The 9,914-nt window shown below is 37.0% G+C and overlaps 1 pseudogene; it reads right to left on the bottom strand.

The window, feature by feature from the left end:
* Positions 1 to 2,396: 2,396 nt before the first annotated feature.
* LOC133711218 (uncharacterized) lies at positions 2,397 to 4,520 on the bottom strand (annotated as a pseudogene).
* Between the last annotated feature and the right edge of the window lie 5,394 nt (positions 4,521 to 9,914).

Raw genomic sequence — 9,914 nt, 5'->3', positions numbered from 1 at the left:
GCCATGAACTTGTTAGCTAAGGTATAGCTCTGCGCCAACGCGACGCCATTGGATTGGTGTAAAGAATATTTTTTGGTACTTGAGATGTACGATTGATATGAGTTTATTCTATCCCTACAGAGAGATGATGGATTTGGAACCATCACACACCAGGAAGGCCGCCAACACTGGCCTGCGTCCTCTATCCCCATCCCAAAATGACATGTGTTTTGGAAGGTTTTGCTGATATTGGGTATCTCTCTGACCCACACGAAGGTTGTTCCCAAACTGGTTAAGTGTTCACCATGGGTAAAGATTGTGATATCTTGGAGGTCTACAGAACAGACCCTAGTCGCTATATCTTCGAACAATTCAGAGATTATTGCCCTTTACGAAGTGATTCGTGAATGTATATGGATTGGATCCATAGTTATGCATGTTCGAACAATTGTGGTTTGAAGTCTACCACAGATGAGCCTACGAGCATATAGGATAATGCTGCTTGTTTTGAAGCAAGGCTACATCAAAAGTGACCACACCAAGTATAATCAGCAACAACAGACTCTTCTCAAGATCAAAGTGAACTAGGTTCGATCTGAGGACAGTGTGACAGACTTGCTCACTAAGTCATTGCCTAAATTCCACTTTCGAGGAACATGTTGGTAACATCGTTTGCGGAAGTTATCCGAACTCCCATGACCGTAGTCATCAGGGGGAGACGTCTACATGTATGGTCTCGAAATGTGAATGGTATGTTGTGCTCCTTTTCCCCTTCGACCGAGGTTATTTTTGTCCCACTGGGGTTTTGTTACTCGGCAAGGTTTTTAACGAGGCAACGAGAAGCACCACGTTTGGGCGACACAAGGGGGAGTGTTCAAGTAAATCCAGAATATGTGTCTGGCCCAAACTCGAGATTACTTGCTCTAGTTGAAATAGGGTTTATATTAGAGATATTCTCGGAGAATCTTAGGAGATATCCAATCAATGTACGATTATGTTTCCATGTACAACTCTATCTCTATGTTTGTAATCCTCTATATAAAGAGGGCCCCTATTATCAATGAAAATACGATTCAATTCTCTCCCAATTCAGTTTTCCTTAAACAAAACATTCATTTTAAGTTATTTTATGTAATTTATAAATACATTTAAACTATTTAATCTTCATTTAAAAACTAATATAAATTCAAAACTATATAAAATAGAGAGTACTGATGCAGACGTATTTCTAAAATGGCTAGCCAAAATGACTTTTTAGCTACTTTGGCTAAAATTTGACTCAAAAATGGCTAGTATTGCTAAAGATGCTCTTAGAGCATTTCTAACAGTGGTGTCAAAATCCATGTGGAGGCCCAACATCTATAAATTACAAATGAGAATACCTTCCAACCGATATGTTTTTGCCACAATGGATAACAGAGTACGTGGTTTCAATAGGTCAAATTTGACAGAGACAAATTTATCTGTCTTTTATTTTTTGACATAGTGTAGGTTTGAAGTCATGAAAAATATCTCTTATCAAGGGGCATAAGGGCTGGCCCTGAGTTTGTTAGGGCCGTAGGCGAACTACAAATATCCTCACATTTCAATATGGTTTGTGTTGTGGTGTAAAGAATTTTTTGTACACAATTTTAATAAATTTATCATTCTTAACTAATTGAATTGGATCCGCCCAAAAATGGAAAGAAAATATATTGAGTTTCAACCCATGAAATCTGGTAGCAAGAGTAATATTAAATTCTCTAAATAAAATTGATGGTAGCAAGAATATTTTAAGTTAATAGTCAATGTGTAACAAAATCTCTTTAAAAATATGAAACTTTATTGAGATATTATATCGATAATGTGCAATATCTCCCTAACTATCGACCAAGATCTTATAGGCCGATATACTAAAATCAGGTACAAACAAATACCAATATCAAAATCTTTGGAGATTTCTTACCAAGTTTAATTACTTGCACGATAGAGGTCTATATATTGCCCCTTTATTAGGGGCAATAGATGTCTATTGGGGGTAAAAAAAACCTTTCCGGTGAGATTTTCAGCAAATTCCAGTGGGCGGCGGCCGGTGACCGGAATCAGGCTAAAGTTGGCCGGACTCCGGCGAAGTCTCATATGGTTTCTCTTTCTTCCATTTTCTCTCTCTCTCTCTCTAAGTAACAAAGGGGTGAGGGTAAAATGGTATTAAAAAAAAATAAAAAATAAAAAATAAAATCTTAATGGGGTATTAGGGAAGACATTCTTAGAGTGTTTTTGGTAAGAGGGAATTAAAAAAACTTAATGGGGTAAGTGGGAAAAAAATCTCTAAAAATTGGGTAAATGGACAAAAACCCTAATCTTATTTTAGTCGATTGCATATACATAACACACTGACCAAGTTCAGTGACGTCGATGCTTTCTCATCAAACTGAGGATCATACGCGCTCCTCATTGCGTCCCACAACTCCATGTTGAAGTCCGTTCACCTCACTGTTTCCATTTGTTGGCGTTGCTGAACTTATTGAGTGAGGCACCATAAGCTTCTTCATATCACTTTTGGAGATTCCAAGATGACCTCCTGAAACACTGATGTATATATTTGAGCCTTCCAGCTTCATCCATTAATGTTCTCAAACCAATCCAATCTTCAATGTACAGATCAGTCTGCTGCATGTGGACCTAGAATTGAGTTGAAGGCATCATCATAGTAATATCCAAACCACGAGGTTTCTCTAGGTACCAAAACATTGTCTTTCTCAACCATAATAATTAAGCACCAGGTTTTCTAAGCTATTAAATCTTTCCTTCTAAGTAGAGTTTCTCTCATCTGCAGGGAGTTCATATATTGTTGAGTTTTGGAAGAAACCTACACCTTCCTAAATAATCAGTCATAGCATTTGGCAATTTAACAGAACCACTGAGAGCCAAGTGATCTTGGATATAGTCACTATAGATCTCCCCTTTGATTAGCTTGTTTGCAATAATGCAAAATATGCCAGAACCGCAGAGAGGCACAGAAGCAATACACACATGAGGTCCTCCTAAAGAGACAAAGTTTTTAACTGGAGGTCCATTGTCGCAAAATTCTAAAACACCTCGGCCTATCAAATTACCCTGGTAGACACCAACAATGTCGTAACCTTGTCTTAGTTCTTCCATTTCTTTAACCTTTTCACACACAATTCTGGTCTGTTCCTCGCGAGGCACAAACGAGAAATCCCATGTTCCCGCCCCGACTTCTATGCAATATCCTTCAGCACTCGAAAAGTCCCTCAGTCGCTCCGTAACTGTTCAACTCCTCTATTGGCGCACTGATCTCCAATGCCATGGAGTACACTTAATGAAGGGTACAGAAACTGAACATGGGATGAATACAAAAGCCAAGATGAATACACTTACACCAATGTCATACGTCTATGGCTGGCGATCGATGGTTGATCCGTATTTGAAAAAGAACAAAGAAAAAAGTGAAGAACATGGATAGACAGTCCAAACAGGAGAGGAAGATAGAGCAAGAAAGAGAAAATTGATCTTCAAAAAGAAATAGAGAACGTCCACTGTCTTCGATTTGCCTTATCCCAAGTTCTGATTTTCAGAAAGAAACAGACGAGGAAGAGAAAGAAAAAATAACAAAATAATAATATTTATTTGAGGTATGAGTAGAAACCTTTTTTGGCTATACATTACATACTGTTCAAAACACTTGCAAGTGAACTAAATATTACAATTCAAGTAATGCTCGTAAACTAAACAAATTCTTGAGATTTTTTAAGATATATTACATATATCTTTAAAAACCAACTAATCAACTGATCTCTTCTGAAGTCCAAATTTTACACCCCCTAGAAATTAGGAAGTAGGTTGGTGAGTTGTACAGGACACTACTTCCGTAAGCTAGCTGCTATACTATTCTTATCTTTACTTTATTTTTCCTCAAATCTATATCCGACTTTTGATGCATTATCATATAGAAATTTTAAAACATCTCCAACACCTACATCTCCAACACTTATATATGTTGTCAATTCGTCTTGGTTGCTTTTGTCGCAAACCTGTATCCATCGAATAATTTGGCTATTCAATTTCACTAACTGCAATGGCTATTCTTGACCGCTTTTTTCAGTGTTTTGGCGGGTCGAAGCCAATAGAAAAGGCTACTACTCTTCAGCCTCTGGACTTACATGATGACTTTAATGGTAAGATGATTAAATATCTTTCTCTTTCTTATCATTTGGGTTATAATTTATACAACTTCATCTCTTAACTGTTGCCAATAATACTTGCAGCAGGCCTGGTTTTGAGATCAACATCAGATGAACGACCGATTCACCACACCGTAAAAATACGATCCTTTTCTTTGCTAAGAAATTTAATGGATAGATGCGAAGTAGGGGACTTTGAAGCTGGAGGATACAGATGGTAATTAGTGCAGTAGAAAATAATAATCAATGGAACCCTAAAATTAGTATAGTGTCATTATATACCTTGTGAATGGGTGCATCATGTATATGATTCTCATCTTCAACATATATGCATCCTTTAATTGGCTGATAATACATGTTTGATTGCACATGGACGCAGGAAACTAGTGCTCTGCCCGAATGGAAACAAAAAGAGGAATGTGGGAGGCCACATCTCTCTCTACTTAGAAATGGCTGAAGAAAAACCAATTGAGCCTGACCAGATCGTAGCAATTGATTTCAGATTGTTTTTGCTTAATCAGAAGAAGAGCAACTACTTGGTTCTAGAGGGTACGTATTCAAATAGATCTAGCTAACTACTACTACTACACACACAGATCCTATCTAGAGCGGAGCTCCGCTTTAAAATTAAAGTGCGCATTTAGAGTTTAGGGTCACTTTTTGGTCACATATCTACATTTTGAATACTAATGTATAGATCATCTCTGCAAATTTTCAGCCAAATTGATGATCATTAAGACATTGAAAGCTAGTACGGTTCAGGTTGGACAAATTCAGTTCATCCATTGGTTTATATATATATATATATATATATATATATATATATATATATATATATATATATATATGAGTGTGGGCTCGAATAAGTTCTAATGAGAATTTCAAGAAACTTTTCTAAGTAATGGTTCTGAGACCCACTTTTCAATTACATTTCGGCAAATTAATCGTTACACATTTAGATATTCATCGTTAGATCATATTTTTATAATCGTGATTTATCATTTATGAACATAAAGGGTTCAAATTTGACAAATTTGATTCGTCCATTTATTTGATCTAGTTTGGTACCTTAACGATTTTCAATTTAGTTAAAAATTTGCATAAGTAGTCTATTCATGAACATCTAAACATCCAACGGTTTACCGAAATGTAATCGAAAAGTGGATCTCACAACACTTAATTTAAAAATACTCGTAAAGTCATCATTTTAGAGGTTTTCATTAGAGCAACTGCCTATACACACACACACTAATCTTCTGATCAACGTTCCTTTAATTGTTAACCTAGCTAGTTTGTACATGCTTCATTTAGATGCCAATAAAAAGGAGAAGAAGTATGTCTTTTATAGGACGATTGTCGGTGGTTCGGTTGGTTTCGATCAGTTTCTTCCTCTTGAAGAATTTACTGATGCCTCCAACGGTTATCTAATTGATGACACTTGTGAATTTGGCGCGGAGGTCTTTGTTTCTAAACAAGTAAGAACAGGAAAAGGAGAGTGTCTAGTGTCTATGATCAAAGATGTCACTAAGCACAAGCATGCTTGGAGGATTTCCAACTTTTCACAGTTGGCCGATGAACACTATACCTCAAATCCGTTCTTTTTTGCAGACCACTATTATTGCGAATGGTAAGTATCTTAAGTTGATAATTCAGCCTGGTAGTTGTTGATTATATATCCTCTCCGATCTCCAAAATGGAATTACTCAAATATATTCTCTGTAGCTCGTCAACTCTGTACCAAAGGCTAGGGCTTCTTGTATGGTTTGGGCTAGGGGTTCCGGTATATGTTATATCTATACTTGGTTAAAGAATTAACATATGTTCTATTTGTTGGTCATTTGCAGGAATCTACAACTCTATCCCAATGGAACTAAGTTCGGAAATGGTAGTGGTCATATTTCTGTTTATGTGGAATTGGCCAAGTTAAAATCTCTTCCTCCAGGCTCTAAAATATTGGCAGAGTTTACCATACAAATCCTAGATCAAATCAATGGGAAGCATCATTCTACCAAAGGTAAACATCGGCTGTATCAATTACGAGGGTTTGTCTTTTTATTTCACCAGGTTTACTATATATATATATATGCATACTTCTCAATTTAACTTGTTCTCTCTATACCTGTTTTAGCGTGTAAACGCTGGTTCGGTGCCAGTCCCTCGACCTCGGCTTGGGGTTGTGCTCAATTCATCAGACAGGACTTGTTAAGTAACTCGGAGAAAGGATTGTTAGTGAGTGATTGTTGCATCGTGGAAACAGACATTACAATCTGTGCAGTAGAACTCACAATTGGTTAGCCTATCTATGCTCGTGGTAACATCAGAGAGATGCGAGCTAGTTTTATTAAAGCTGTTGGCATTGTTACATATCTTTGTTACTGAAGAGACTATGTGGCCGGCTCGTTAAGACAACATTTTGGTTAGTAGTTTTCATTTAAGTTTCTGAACTGCAATCCGATGATCAATTAAAGAACTCGAACTTTATCCAACTTGTGGCTACGGATGCATGTCGATCAACTTCTTGATCTTTTTATCTATGTATTTGTTTTTTGGATTGAGACTTTTGTGCATGTGAATCGTATTACTTAATTGGTGACCTTTTCTTGCCATCTTCAGGTCTGTTGTTGGTAAATCCCGTAGCAATATTACCCACTTGAAGTGAAACTAACACATACGATTCTAGCTTAACAAGTTTAATTAGTAGATCTAACGTAACAAGTTTCAATAACATCACGAGTTTTTGGCCTAATGGTATTCGTCTTTCCTCATTCTCAATGTCAACCAAGGTCTCATGCTGCATGTTTCAATCCCTCAATCTTAAGATAAACAAAAGTGTTAATAATTGATGGGCTAAGCTAATGCCTCAAAATACCTCATTTTCTCGTCTTTGAAAATAAGATGTACATTAGCAGATGAATGATATAAGATTGCTTCCATATTATTCAATGGTGGTATCACTACTGACCTTGGTGATATATATTTCTAGACTCTGATACTTATCATTTTGAGTACTGAATGTAATAATAGCATGTGAAAATACTAAAAGAGTTGGGATGATAGGACACCATATTTTACATATTTTGTTATACATCTTGTGAGCCATTAGATTTAAAAACATTTAATGGTATGAATTTATTATTTTTAATGATGTCAACACAACACCAAATGATGTGTACAATGATATGGCATTACATATATATTTTCATCACAAATTATAATTGAGTTTTTCTATTGGAACCTCCAAATTTACTCACTTGACCTCCTTGCTTTTTACACCTCCTATCAAATTTTCAAATACTAAATTTACTCACTAAACCTCACTCAAGTTCCTGAAATAACCTCACTCATATAATTTGCAAACAAACTATTAATTACATATTCATTCCTTAACCAGATTACATAAATCTCTTATCTAATAAAAAAGAAACTCAAACACAAGGTATTGGGCTTTAAAAATTAATTTCTAATAAAAAAGAATTGTTTTTTTTTTTTTACTTTTTTTTTTCTCTTGTAGATGTGCAAAAAAAAAAAAAAAAAGGAATATCCAAATTTCATACATAGCAAACAAAAAGAATTCTCTCTGAGAACCCTAAAGCTTTGCGGCGGCGAAGGCATCTCCAGCCTCGTCCGGTGGCTCTCCGGCGTCTCCCTGACGTTGTGGGGATGCTGTCGAACGGGCGATACATGGTCTAGCCCTATGGGGTCTTTGCTTGAGGTTTTGATGGTGGTAGCTGTACCTATTCGGATCGAGGCAGCTTAGGGCTTGAGGTTCATGACGAGGAGGCGGCTGGTTTTTCACTCTTGACGGCGACGGCTAGTTTTTCGCTCCAGACGACGGCATTTTTGTGCGGCCTGTGCCGGGTTTCGAATGGTTTCGAACTGTGGTGTAGATCGTACCTCGCTTCTGGGTTGGGCGCGAGATCGGAAGCGATGGCGTTAGGCGGTGATGGCTTCGGGCGGTGAGGAAGTCGGGAGACTTTCGCGTCGGGCGGTGCTGGCATCGGGTAGTGATGGCGTCGTAAAGCTCGACAGCTCTGCGTTGTGGAGAGATGATGGGCTGGGCTTCACTGTTGGGCCTTGGCTACATATCCTGTAGGGCTGCGGTTTATAGGCCCGGGCCTTCACTTTGTCTTTTGGGCTAAGTGTTGGTCCTAGAGCTACTATTGGGTCTGTTTGGCCTCCAAATTAGATAGAATTCTTCTTTCTAAGTTATACCCTATTTTTTTAGGGACCTATGCACTTTTGTTTTGTTTTTGTGCCTATTTACTATGTATGTTCATAGTTCATAGGCTCGCTGAATAAGTGAGCACTGGTTGTCTAATGGGTGGTGCTAGCATACCACGTCCTAAACTTGCCCTAGAGTTGGCAAGGGAATGTATGTATCCGTGTCATTCTGGCTTGAGATGAATGAATGATTTGGTTAAAAAAAAAAAGTAGATGTGCAAAAAAAAAATCAAGAGTAATTTTTCTTAATGTTTAATTATTTTCTCTATTTTCTGTACCTCATGATTAATTATTTAATAGTTTTTTTAGATTTTTTTTACTGCTAGTTTTTTTTTTTTTTTTTGTAAATATAATGAATAGGCTGGGATTTAGGTCATAAAATGATTTCTTTTGTTATCCCTCACCAATATGCGTTCAACATATATGATGATAGGAATTTTTATGTCACATGATCTTGATTATAGTTTTAATTATTATTAAATATATATAAAAGCTTTAATGAGTATGTAGTGAAATTGAAAAATTAAAATAGATAAGGAAAATAATAAAGAATGCAATATAATATTATTGAATTGGAAAGTCTAGAGAAATTAAATATAATATTTTTTTGGGTATAATTATTGTCCTTAATAGTCATTTTATAAGATGTTATATATGTCAGTTATATATATATATATACATATATATATATATATATATATATTTTTTTTTTTTTTTTTGAACATTGAAAAATTGATCTGGTGATCACGAGTAAATTAATTTTGCATATACTGTTTTCTGTTTCATTATTTTTTTTTCTCGACCAAGTTCTAATAGCAATCATGTGAACTAGTATGTCTTCAGGATCCAATTTCATCCTTTACTAACATATTCAAGAAACCCTAAGCGCCGTCAACAGCCAGCTTGGCCGTGTACGCCGCCGCCAAACGAAACCGGAATTTCGTCCAAGTTTTTCGATCTCCCTATGTTGCAGGGGAATATCCTTGTGTGGAACTGTAGAGGAGTAGTGAATCGTGAAACTCAACATGCTCTCATTGACTTGGTAAGGGCCAAAAAATCAAGTTTGATCTTTTTGGCAGAGACGCTTGCGCAACAAGACGTCATTGACTCTCTTTAGGAGCGTCTAGGATTCAAAGGAAATCTTTGTTTTCCCCAAGGCAGAGACTCGCAAGGAGTAGCTTTGTTATGGAATACGGACCTTCATGCTTAGTTTCGATCTTCCTCCCCAAATCATATTGATGTTGCCATTGCGGAGACGGTGGGTGGACTGCCGATTTGGCGTTTTACTGGCATCTATGGGGTTGCTGCACGAACTGAGAGGAGACGAACTTGGGATCTTATTCAAGCACTTGCTGCTGAAGGGTGCAACCTACCTTGGCTTATGGTTGGTGATTTCAATGAAATCATGAACAATGGAGACAAGTCTGGAGGTCTGCGACGATCCACTGCTCCCATGTTAATGTTCCGGCAAACAATGACACAATGTGGCTTGCTCGACATGGGATATGTTGGAAGTCGTTTCACATGGTC

This window comes from Rosa rugosa, chromosome 5, assembly GCF_958449725.1.
Source record: "Rosa rugosa chromosome 5, drRosRugo1.1, whole genome shotgun sequence".
In the NCBI taxonomy this organism is placed as follows: domain Eukaryota; kingdom Viridiplantae; phylum Streptophyta; class Magnoliopsida; order Rosales; family Rosaceae; genus Rosa; species Rosa rugosa.
The sequence above is the reverse complement of the archived record's forward strand: the minus strand, read 5'-3'. Positions and strand labels throughout refer to the sequence as shown.